We start from the raw sequence: 13561 nt of genomic DNA on the forward strand, positions 1-13561 counted from the left end.
AAGACGGTGGTGAACAAAAAAACCTCTACATAATCGAGTATAAAGACAGCAGGATGAATTCAGCCGGAGCCTGAAACAACAGCGATGACCACCGACGTGTCAGAACCCACAGAGTCTGTGCTTTCTTTTCCACTCCACTCACTCTATGAAATCAATACTTTCATGGCTACTGGAGTGTAACTCTTTTGTCTGCTCTTTGTTCTTCAGCGGGATTGAGATCACTATTGTATGAAATGGTGCACTCTCCTGTGACTCCGCCTGAAGATTCCGAGCACTGTTTGTTTCTTTCTACCCTTCGTCTCCCTTCTCAGGAAGCAGTTTTTTTTTACCAATCTGGCTTCATTGGCTACTGAGGCACTGGCGTGTCACACATTTGCAGGCCTGAGCCCACAGGACAATGTGATAGAAATGATCAGTTGCAGCATTTCGACACATCTGGCACTTCTTCCTCTCTCTGTGTGTGTCCTTGTCCCCTGACAAATATATACACACACAACATAGAGTGGGTTTTACACGTGAGCACATCCGTGTGACATCTGTGGATATCTGCAAATTACGAACAGCGACACGTGTGCGTGAAGATACCGAGAAAGTAAGCTTCTGGGTATACAGTGTCATGCTTATAAATGCAAGGTAATATTCCCAGTACACTGTAAGACATTTTTAGTCTGTTCAACTTGCAAACGGAAGTTCACCTGCTGCCTTAGAATTGCAATTCAACTCAACTTAAGCATTATCCTTGTTTTGACTAATAAACTCAAGTTAATAAAGTTGAGTAAAGTGCAGTGGTATAGTTATCTCAACATTCTTCTATTAGTTATAAAGTTGATTCAACTTTCAATCGCTTTGTGGTTCAACTCGTTACAGCAAGTTCAAACAAATAAATATCCTGTATTTACAGAGATTTAAAAGTCACTTTCTGCATTATAATAAATTACAATTTCAAGTTGATACAACTATTTTATATTGACACAACTTGTCCTATCAAGTTAAGAAAATTTTAATTTCATATTTGTTTTAATTTGAATGTCTATTTTATTTTGACTGATGCTATCAAGCTTAATGATTTGAAATAATCACAATCGACTCTTGCAGCTCTTGCAGTCATTTATTTGAACCACGTTAAACAGCAGCTTAAAAAACAGCTGTGCTAACAAAACCAGCCAAAATGTCTAAACCACACCAAAGACAAGTTGTTAAGTATCATACATTTCCACATTATAATTTGGCCCAATGTGGTGTGGGTACTGGAGGTTCAGGCAGTATGTTGCTCCCATCAGCATGGCGAAGCCTGTGGGCACATCCTGTAGGTCATGAAGAATGATTGTCTCTTATACCACCACAGCCACGTTGAAGATTTTGAGAGCAAATGCACCGTGCCGAGATTCCTCATGTCCAATTAACAGTCCAACCTGCATTTCTCTCATCAAGGGTTTCTCCATGAGCCTGATGACGAAGATAAAGACAATTAAATTATCATAAAAGGAAAACATGTTTTTTTTTTATTTTTATGAACGTCAAAATATACTGATAGAACAGTTGTGACATCTCATTATTTTATCAATACTTAAAAATTTTACAGACATAACCCCCTTTAATACAGACTATTGAGGGCCAGGTTGCTGCATCTTTCTTAAATTGTACTGTTTTGTATAACATGTACTGATGCTGAACAGTGGTTGAACCTTTATTCTGACAAGGTCTGCACTAATACTCAATCTCAAATAAGATTGAGATACAGTCTGACATTAGCCAGGCTAGTCCTCCATTTTATTACTGTAAATTCTGTGTAGAAGATTTTGTTAAATATGTTAAAGACTGACAGTTTCAGATTAGTTCTTGGTAGTTGGAATATTGTATATATTTTAATTATGGCAAAAAAAAATCTGTATAAAAGACTAGGGCTGCAAATAACAACTATTTTCAAAATTCTTGATTAATCGTTGTTTCATCAATAAAATGTCAGTAAACATTGAAAATGTTGATCAGTGTTCTTCAAACCTGGAAATTATATTCCCAGTGAATATTCACATTTAAGAAGCTGAAAAATCAGAAAACTTATTTTTTCTTATTTAAAGAAAAATACTCAAACTGATTAATCAATTATCAAAGTAGATGAAGATTAATTTATTAATCGAGTAATTTCTCCAGCCCTAGTAAATACATTGACTTACATCACACATCCTGATTACATCTGACGAATCCTCAGCCAGATCAAGTAAGGCAGCTGTTCTTTTGTGTTGGTTTGTGTCCTACACAAAAAAGGCAAGAGTATGTAAATGCAATAGAATCCTCTATAATCATCTTATTTTGGTACATACTTATAAGAAATTAGATTTGTTTTCCTGAACAGTCTATACCTCCTGTTGAAGACACTGTAGAACACTGCTCAGGTTTGACCTCCTCTTTGATGCCACCCCAGCTTTGTAGAGCTCCAACAGACTTGCCATTGTGGCATCTAGTCCTTCCAGAAATGACTCCAGCAGGTTTTTGGTGACAACTCTGTCGAACTCAGCACTCAGCTGAAACAAATGACAAAATACAGAAAAGGGGGCATGAGAGAAAGAAATTGGAGCTGCATAAAGCTTTATAAAGACAATGAAAATACATTAAAGGCTCCTTGCGCACTGAAGAATGGACAAAACTTACATTTCCACTTCATTAAATGCCTATTCTTGCAGATATCTGAAAATTGGGAAAAACATACAGTATATTAATTGTTTATCTGTAGGCATATTACACAAAATTATCAACACATTTACTTTTGTTTTATGCAGTGTTGCTGTTGGTGACGGACATCAACATAGAAAAGTGGATCAGCTTACTTTCTGCAAATGTTTTTTTTATTTTAAACAATATTGGCATATACTGTAGTGTAGGGCTGAACAATTAATACAAATGTTATTGAAATAGCAATACAGCTTACTGCAATTTCAAATTGCGGGAGACGCAATATTTGTTCAAGCCAAAATGTGTCAAAATATTATTTTAGATTAATTATTATTACACATCTTATTCTACGAAGAGACATTACATAGCACATATACATACATGATATCAGACATACATTAGCCAGCCGCAGGTGAATATCTCTGTCACCCTGCATATTTTTGAGTTATTCCTCTTATTGTGCGAGCCGCACAATAATAAGAGAGGCTGTGTATCACCCTGCAGTGCTGTGAATAAAGTGCAGTTCTTCAACGCAGACAAAGTCCCGTGATTTAGTGTGTTGTTGCCGTAACGAGGTAACCCGAGCTAAAGGAGCTAGCGGTCTTTGGACGTGTCCTTACTACGGTTTGGGGGGGTCAGCCAGCTTAGTTGATAACACTGCATACATCATTACTTGGATGTAGGGAGTGCGGCGAGAAATGATCCAGGCTGTGTTGGATACGCAGAGCCCGCTTGGAGACGGAGGAGCGCTGTCATCCACTCAAAGCGTAACGTTCACCTACTACTCTTTCCGGTCTAGCTATATCCGGTGTGGTGTTGTAGTTTTTTTAACGTTACTAGTTGTTGCAACAGTATGTGAAAAAACTACAAATTTTGCTCGGCCAAAAGGAACGTTGATATCGCGATAAAAAAAATTGCCGCCGTTCAAATGAGGTTTGCTTTTACGCCGCTAATTACGTGTTTAACTGACAACACAGGTTTACATTGGAAAAAAAAATTAAAATTAAACGAAGGTCTGACGCAAATGAAGGTCTCATCTCTCCGTCTAGCTAAAAACCAGACATATTAAATATATATAAAAACGGACCTAATTGGTTAATGTTTTTGAATTATGTACTTTTTTAGAAAAGGCGCGGTTAAGGAAATTTGCCCACAATGAGTCTAACAAGGTCACGGTAGTTAGCTTATTATCGACTTCAATTAAGTTTTCAGCTACAGTTAAAAACTAAAATCTACATTCAAACATCATTTTAAACAACATTAAGATTGATTTACACATACTTAATCAAAAGATATATATAAAAACTCACCTTCGGTAAGGTAAATCAGTAGGAAAGTTCCTCTCCTTTAGGGGTCCTGCTGCTCCAACTCGATGAGAAAATGAGTCCGCCACTATTCACAGGTTGTTATCAGGTAGCGCTGCATATTATCCATCCGCCATGGAAAGTAGTCCTCTTTTGTTTACCACTTTTTTCTATATTTGTAGATTATAGATTCATAATTGTGAACACAAAACTTAGCTGTATGTGCAGACAGGTCATTTTATATACCTTTAAACTTTGCCATGGTTTAAAGACGATTTTCTTTCAAGATTAAAAGTAATAGCTGCTTTTTTTTCCATCTTGCCACCTGCCATCCCCCCTCACCCCTGCTCAATGAAAGCCCGCCCTTTTCACCACCCACGCACAATTTAATCATAACTCAGAAATTCTAGTTAAGGGAACACATCAAGATCATCAATTGTCAACACAACATAGAACTTAAAGTTTAAATTCAGAAAACGTGCAAACTTAAGTTTAAAATCCAAAACTTGTCAGAGCTCTTTGAGTTAAATAGAAGTATTAATTTGACATAACTAAAAGGGGCTGTAGCGTTTTACAGTGTATGTGATATCAGCTCATAACCCTGCAGCTATGAGACAAGTGGGGGTCTAAAAAAAAAACCAATATTTGTAAGGATGGTTATCTTTATAAGGTGTTGTGGCTTTATGACGCTGTAAACCATGGACTTCATCGAGCGAGAGACAGTGTGGACGGCGAGATAAGGGCAAAAGGCTCGATGCGGTTTATTCGAGGCACAAAAAGGCAGAACCAAGAAAGAGGACGAGATCGTATCCCACTCAACTCAGGCCAGGCAAGTTACGGGTTAGTTACACCGCAGTGTGTGGATTTATGGTTTCCCAGACCGTATTGTTTTATGAATATACTGCTATGGAGGGTAGCAGTGTGGTTCCGGAAGTAAAAAAAAAAAAAAAATCCATTTATTTTCCCGAAAAGAGGATTTCATTATCAACCACAATGAAATAACCATCCGTGGAAGACTCACCACAAGCTACAAGATTATGAAAGTGTTTTATGCACCAGTGGAAGCCACACGTCTGTATGATATCAAATGTATTTAGCAAGAAGAATGTGCTCATTTGAAATGTGAAGAAGAATTACTCTACCCACAACACCCAGGTTTCCTATAGCCTAGTCTGTTCGAGTTTACAACTTTTCATATGGCCAACACTATTGTAAGTGTATCACTTAATTATATGAATTATTGTTTTCCATTACCCAAGACTGACCATTTTGGACCACCATGTTTTACAGTAGCCCACAAATAAACATATTTTTCCTGGTTTTCCAGAATGCAACATCAATGTGGAAGGGAGCCTTTTTCTCATTAGATTTACAGAATCAGGGGACATTTTCCTGAGGTTTTTAATGGTATGAATTGCTAATATCAGGTCTTTTTTTTTTTATTTCTTTCATCAATTTTGGAAAGTTTTGTGCCATTTGGATGAAGCAAGGTATCTTTTGTGTTGTTTTTTTGTCTCCAAACCCTCAAATAATGGCCAACTCAATCCCAAGACACCCACAAGTGATTAAGCCTTTTACTGTAGTCAGACTCCTCTATGAGTCATCCAATCAAAATCACTCTGTAGGATTTAAAACTCAATAACAAACTCAGGAAGAAAACCTAGGACCAGGTCTCTGACTATGGGCTCAGACCTCCTGCTGCTGCTACCTTGGGCTCAAACTGCCCTCGAGAAGCCTCCACCTCTCTGCTTTTATACTGAAGCCCCACCTATGAGACAAACCAAAGTTAGTCCACAATCAATTAACTCAAAATGTGTCTTCTCTACACAGATATATCGGCACACATGTACCCACATAACCATATTCAACATTATATTAAAACATCACAGAAACACTGTCATTTAGCCACACAAAAATAACAGAATTTTTTTTTTTTTATCAATAACAATAACAAAACGCCCCTCTATACTGACATATGAATGGGACATGCCAAATTGCCCCCTCTACAAAAGGTAATGGATTCTCCCACTTCCTGTTTGACAGTTAGACTTGGGTGTATGATGGGGATCACACATGGCCGTCCAGGGAACATGCCACACATTTTCATCAAATAGCTTTTAAATCTGTGTACCTAACTTATTAATGGATGTGATGACTGCTAACTTGTAATATAGCACGCTAACGTATTCTTGTGTGACTGAGGGGGTGAAATGTGATCAAACGAGCGGTTGGCTTAGCATGCCAACCCTCTGCTTAGCATGATAATGCTAATAGCAGCTAACCTAGCGCAGAACAATTAGCAGAAGTCCTATTAGCAGGCCTGGATTTAATTAAACTGAATTGTGAGCCTCATGACTGTCCACCAAATAAAGATCAGTCTATATGTAGATTATATTTTATTATATAGGTAATTGAAATCTTTTAACAAATGATTAAAGATATTTTATTTTAAAAGCAATGAAAAGTGTAGGTTCTCCAACACGGCTACAACATGCAACGTCACCAGGAGAAGTTACTAAATTGTGTAGTTCCTTCACTGTTTCGAGGTGTTCGTACCAAACATTTTTCAGCAAGTTTTTCTTTGTGTTTACAAACATTTTACAAAAATGGACCGGGGACTAACAACAGCTACAGCTAGCTAACATATTTTCAGAAATGAAGAGGAAGAAAACAAATAGCAACAATACCTTTGTCGGGGAATATCATCCCTGATTGGCTTTGGCGATTAAACATCAATTAAGTTTTGCACTAAGTTCAACTAGTTCAACGTGCATTGTGGGAATTGGGAAAAGCACACATACGTTCTCATTTTTCTGTGATTTTGTTTAGTGTGAATACAACAGTATATACAATTTCCAATTAAATTTTTTTTTTTAAATCTGAATCAATTTCCAGTTTTTAAACTAACTTTATGAAGGATTTTCAGAAATATCAGTGATGAAAATGAACAGGTGGAACATATTAGCATTCTTGCTCTGACTGTGGCGCAGAGTCTAAACAATGATGTAATGACTGCTGTTGGCGATGCTTCCCGTGTGCCACTCTCGAGAAACCCGGCCGGACAGGTGATTTCTCTCTGACTGACAGCGACGGCGCTGCCTGACATCGCCAGTTCGGCGAATGAAATATTCATGTTTACGTTGCCCGGATTCACTGCAGATCCCCTGGAGCAAGGGGGTAAAATACACAAATACACAACAGTGATGCTGGGATTCATCGTGCTTTGTGGGTTTGACTGTGCAGACAGTTTGAGAAACAGGCAAACATTTAGAGGCAGACTGGTTTTTCGCTGCACAGGTAAGACCGCAACGGCATTTTGATGCAGAACGTGTTCTGGTCAAGTTTTACCCATTAAACATTCTTGAAAATGTAGTTTTGAAAATGTGTTTTTGTGAAGTTCATCAGTGGGTAGATCACTTACCCATCACAAAGATCAGATTGATTCATCGAAAATTATAGACAGGAAGTTCCTAAAAGGACAAACTTACAGATGAACCCACCATCATTACCTCAATGATGGTCTGAAAGAGGTTTGACTGATGGAAACTTCTCTCTTCTTTCTTTTTTACATTTTTGCATCACAGTAACTCCTTTGAGTATCAGAACACTTTCCCTAATTGATTGTGAACAGTAGCACAAAGTTAAATGAGATTGCCTCTGACTTAAAAACAAAGGAAAAAGGGAAAAATGAAATCACTGCGTGAACCAGATTTTAATTTACCTCGTCTGGCCGGCCGTCTGTCTTTCCACTAGTGTTTCGATCGAAGGTTAATGAGGACAATATCCCTCCACGTCTGATTTTCTTTTTGCAGAGCAATCGCAGGGATGAAGTGTTCTCATCTGACGTGGAGGAGGACGATGTGCCGTTTTAAGTCCCACAGCTGCTCTCTGTAAACCCCCCTCTCCTCACATCCATGTCCCTGCTCATGCTGAAGTAAATGTGCCAGATGCAGCGCATCTGCGTGTCTACATTTGGACGTTTTCTGGATAATGAAACCTCATCTTAAGCCTTCAGTGCAGCAAGAAAGTTTCCATCTATGAAAACTTACCTGAGTCAGGGGGATTTTTACAAAGATAACAGCCGTGAGTCCCAGTCCTTTAATGTCTAGTCATGATCTATCTGTGCCAATTTCATCTTTTCAGATTGCACAGCCCCAAAATATTCAAATAAAGGGTTGCCGATCTGGTAAAGCAAGAATGATCTCCCCTTTACCCCCTGTAAATCCCTGTTTTTAACAAGAAACTAGCAAGGGGAGACCATGGATTATTGGCAATTGTATGGTGTGGAGTTATAGTATATATGGATAACCACAATATGGTATTTTCACTTTCATCTTTCATCCATCCATCTATTTGGACTTTCATCCATCCATGGTCAACTGCTTATCCAGCCCTAAGGAGACATACTCTCTCCACCTAGTCCTTGGTCTGCTTCGAGGTCTCCTCTAGGTGCCAGGAAAACCTCCCTATAGGGAGGTGCCTTGGTGGCATCCTTATCTTACCACCTCAACTGGCTCCTTGGCTCCTTTCCACGCAAAGCAACTCCCCCTGTGGCGTCATGTCAAGGATAACGTGGTAGAAAATGAACGCGCGCACGTATCGTCACAACCGCATGAGGCCATTAGACTTTTGTTGCAAAATTGGAGCTTCGAGAACGTTTTCCAGCCTCCACATTCACCGGATGAGGCTTTCCTTGAAATTAAAGCGTTTACAATCCGTGTCACGCGGTAAACAAGCAGGCTGGGAAGGAAAATAGACGCCACAGGACTTGGGAATAGTTTGCTTGACAAGTAATCACTGTGTGGTGAGTGGAATCACAGTATAGTGATGTGTTATTTTTTTTCCTTCCAAGCAGACATGTATAGAAAGAGAAGATGGCAATGATTGCCACTTGAGCTGTGTTTTTCCTTGATGGCGACACTATTCCACCTGATTGCTCTGCTACGGCCACTGCACTTTAACGTCTGGAGTCACCAACTATATTTGAAATGCATTAAGCTCAATGTTTGCTGCTACGGAAAGTTACACACTATAAAATATAGCAATATTAACGTAGGGAGGGAGTTGTTTTTTTTTTCAATAAAAGCATGCTAGAGTGTTTGAATAATGTCTTGCTGACATTTAAGTTGTGTTATCTTAATAAGTATGCAGACATAGTCCTTTTATTGTCTAGTTACTTGGCATTTATTGTATCAACATGACACCGATGAGCAGCTTCAGTTTTCAGGAGGTGTTGAACACTGCTCACTGAAACCTTCATGCTGTTTATTTTGCACATTGTTCTGTTGTGACAGTGTTTCTCTGCACATTCCGGTCCATTTTAATGACTTTGTGCTGCCACGTTCTGTGCCGCTTTGTCAAGTTGAATGTGACAGTTAAAAAAAAAATAAAAACATTTGCAAAACAAATAGCTGAAAATAAACTTATTTTTTTTTTACTCACAACGAAATGGAAGTAAAATGGCAAATAGTCTCAATGCTGCCCTCCACAGTTCAAAGTTCTTTAACACCTTCAGTGCCTTCAGCGCAGTTCCAAGTTCTTTCAGCGCACTTCAAGGTTCCTTCAATGCAGTTCAAGGTTCCTTCAATGCAGTTCAATGTTCCTTCAATGCAGTTCAAGGTTCCTTCAACACTGTTCTTTCAACACTGTTCTTTCAGCGCAGTTTGAAGTTCCTTTAATGCTCTTCCGTCAATGCAGTTCAACGTTCTTCAACGCAGCTCCGAGTTCCTTCAACGCAGCTCCAAGTTCTTCTTCTTCTCATGATTTCCAGCAGGCTGTACAATGACAGCAGTCGTTTTCCAGCACAGAAGTTCAAAGTTCCCCAACACAGTCCAAATGTCCAACTTTTAAACCCACTCACATGCTGCCGACACAACTTTGAGGTGAGGCGTCTTTCCCAGGGACACACCAGCATGGAGGTAGGCACTGGAGCTAGAATCGAACACTTCCACTATCCGGTAGAAAGACAACTCGCTCTACCACAGAGCCACAAAAATCCGACAAAAAGTACGACAAAACCTAGAACAGTAACAGGCTAAATTGCAGTTTCAATTTGAAGATAATTGCTCACATACTGTGTCTTTTAAGAACTTGTCAGGCTCCATACAACTCAGATTTTTTCAGATGTCCACAGTATCATTAACACATACGGCGCATCGTTTCAACCTAGGAGTTATAATGAGCCGGCAGGAAGAGCAACCGACTGTGTCATGAAAAAAAGAAAAAAGAAAAAGAATCTGACTTGCTGAGGTGCAGACAGTTTTCAAGGGTAACTCGGCGCCGATAATAGCCGTGGCCTGTTTGAGTGGCTGCCTCCACCTCCACAGTCAGACATTCAACACAACTACATCATCACAAGTCAACGAGACTTCACCGCTCCACGGTGTAGGTGATAACTGCTGATCTCCCTTTTCTTTCTTTTTTTATCTTGTCGAGATCCTTTCAATCTCTCAAAAGTCTGAATACGTTCATTATAAAGTTCAATAAAAGCCCCACGGTCAGCGTGCGCCCCAGTCATCTCTTCAACTTTTCTATTTCTTTTTATTTTATTTATTTACTCGTATACTGTATACAAGTAGCCTTGTCTTAATGGAGAATGTTATAGGAGTGGATTATAGGGGATTTCTTTAATGCACAGCACAGCGACCAAAATAAATCACGCCTCATCACTCATTAACGCTGACGGATCATTGTTGCAGCGGCGAGCAAACGTGTCCCTCGCTGCCATGGCGATGAGAGATGAGCCTGTGGCTTTGAACTTGAACTGCACTTGTGCTTATTTTTATTAAATCTTTTTTTCTTTTTTTTCTTTTTTTTTTCCTTCCCATTTCCGGATACGGCAAAATGGCAAAAGGCATTTATTGAATTTAATTTGATGGATTTGAAGCGTGTGTTAAGCAAGTCTGAGGGCGTGCGTGACCTTGTTCACGCCTCTCGTACATCAGCAGCTCACTGTGGAGCGCTGTGTGTGCGCGCGTGTGTGTGTGTGTGGTAAAGATCATTGATTGTGTGAAATGATTCCCAGCGTGTGTTATTGATATGTCGGAGTGCAATTGAAGTATATGGGTGACACCCCAGACAATTTGAAAATCAAGGTGAATATACTGTAACATATTGACTAAAGGACATGAGGTTTATTGCCAGCAGACGTTTTGTTGTTGCAAGGACAATCACTGGAGTCACTAAAGTTAATAATATACTGTGTATAAAATACTGTATAACACTTGGTGTTTAAAATGAAAACAACTGCAGGGGCGTGGGTGGCACATTCTCGGAAAAAAAAATATGGAAATAAAAGTGTGTTTGTGCGCAAACACATAATGTAACTGTCTCATAATCTGCTTTTTGTTATTGTTCAGTAAAATCAGTGCTGGAATAAGAGAAAACAAAACAGAATATCAGCAAAGAAAATACCACAAAAGCAAATTAAAATGTTAAAAGCAACAAACAAGGAAAACATTCTAATATAATAATACAGAAGATGGACAAGACAAAATGAAGGGAAGGGAGCCAAACTATTTATAAAGGTCTGAGAGAAAAGTATCAACACATATGAACACATCTTCACTGCAGACACTTGGTTTTCTTCTCCTCTGGTGGTTTTTGAGAGGGGTACTGAGGCTTTTTTAAGGTTCGGTGCCATTCAGTATTCCTGCTCTCGTGTTTAATTGCTCCAGGCTGCATTATTCAGTGTCCGACAGTGGGCATCAGCACCGTTTGCAGCCCACTAATAAAACATTATTTTGTGAATATTGTTAATACTGAAGGCAGCATTTATTTTAAACCGGTTTCCTCAATCTAAGGTGACACAGCACGGTCTTTATATATAATACATTTCTCACGTATAGACCCTTTAGTGAAGGCTGCGTTCCATTAACGTGCCTCAACTGCACAATAGCAGGAAGTTAGTATTAATATGATAACTTACAAGAGTTTATGGATGATTATACCAGTGCAATCAGATGTATTTCAATTTTAGTTGGATGGGGTATTTAAAAGCCTTTTAAAAGCACATACACTAAGTATTATTTATGCTTTCTTGGAAGTCTGGAAGTCCAGGATTCTTTAGAATATTTAAAGGTCTTTGTTGCAGTCTCCCTGTAAGCTCTCATTTCAACTCCATATCCACTAATGTATAATGGATTAATCAGAACCCTCAGTGGAAGAAATAATAACGATAATGAATAAGAATAAGAATAATTATGCCGCGACTTGAAGTGCTTTCTTGGGATGAGAGGACATCAAGGAAAACTGCAGATTATTGATCGTTCTCTGTGAATTTTTCCCATACTGCACATTTTATTTCATCTTTAAATCAAACATTGACGAGTGCAGCTGTAAAATCTCGTGTTACGCCGCTCGCCTTTTGTGTATACCGCAAAAGCAATCTGTGTGACAACAAACTTCTACATCGGAAGAGTTTCTCCGTCTTTAAAACGTCGTTAACTTCCACAGGTGTGGTGCTCCCGTAAATGTTGCCCCCCCCGTTACCTTTTTGGCTAAGGTTAGCGCTAATCTTTTGAGCCCAGCGGCAAACACTAAGTGACCTTCCCTCGCTCACACATGAAATGAATGCCAGGGTGCGATAATTATTCCGACGCGTAGACAAAATGTCAATTGCAAGATGCGGGCGGCGATCAGAGGGAGATGGGAGATTTCTCTGAGAAGGGAAGGTAGCCGTAGCTCTGAAGAAACTCATCTGACGACAAGGAATAAATATTCCTTGATCAATTTCACATCCCTATCAGCGTCGCAGAGGGACGTCAGCGCCTTTAATCTGTCTAATGGAGTCAGCGAGGCTTCCGTCTCGGCAGATCTGCTGTGTTTTATCCTCACAGAACGCCTCGCGACGACACCGAGCGGGTGAGTGGACGGTGACGGAGACGGTTGCAATAAATAAACTCTAAAGGAGAGAGAATTTCTGTGAACAGCTGTCATGATTCTCAGATCCATGAGGCTTGACCCCATGTTTTTTTTTTTTCTTCTTGCTGCTTAATTAATCATAAATCATATCCTCCTCTCTTCTCTTCCTCAACTACGTTTTCTGGAGCTTCTCCTTAAAGGAAGTCAAAGCAGAACCATCAGGTAACGTGTGGGGAATCAAACTGATGAAAAAGGGAAATATGCAGCTCCGAGAAAATTATTACAAAGCAAGAACATTTGCTTACTAAACTTTGATTTAGTTTTTAATTATAGTCTCATGAGTAAAATACCATTTAGTTTCTCTATCATCATATGTATTAACATGACAGTTTGTGCTATCGGAAAAAATTCCAACGGTTTCTGAAAGCTGAGAAGTTGCACGTCTAAGCCAACGTGCGGTTATTGTGTCCAGAGAGAGTTGGAAAAACCTGTTTTTGGACATTGTGACAAAGACTTTAAACAAACGTTATTTTAATTATGTTTTATAATGTTCGAATTTCAAATTTGACACATAAAATCTGGTGTTCATGTTCCAAAGACATTGTTTTTTTTCCCCAATAAAAACATTTTTCTTCATTTTAAAAATACACTATTTTAATATGCAGTAAATTATAAATAACGGCCAGATAGTGGAAGTTATGCTGGAAAAATGGGCAAAAACAAAC

At 39.0% G+C, this 13561-nt stretch overlaps 1 long non-coding RNA gene across 2 annotated transcripts; it reads right to left on the reverse strand.

The window, feature by feature from the left end:
* Window positions 1-1094: 1094 nt before the first annotated feature.
* Window positions 1095-4123, reverse strand: LOC131465836 (uncharacterized). Of its 2 annotated transcripts, none has more exons than XR_009241339.1 (4): window positions 3981-4123; window positions 2361-2522; window positions 2175-2252; window positions 1095-1446 (listed from the first exon to the last, which is right to left on the reverse strand). It is a non-coding gene; the product is annotated as an uncharacterized LOC131465836 (long non-coding RNA). The 2 variants fall into 2 exon arrangements; XR_009241340.1 differs by lacking the exon at window positions 3981-4123 and adding an exon at window positions 2650-2670.
* Between the last annotated feature and the right edge of the window lie 9438 nt (window positions 4124-13561).

The sequence above is a fragment of the Solea solea genome, chromosome 1 (genome assembly GCF_958295425.1).
Source record: "Solea solea chromosome 1, fSolSol10.1, whole genome shotgun sequence".
Classification (NCBI taxonomy): Eukaryota; Metazoa; Chordata; class Actinopteri; order Pleuronectiformes; family Soleidae; genus Solea; species Solea solea.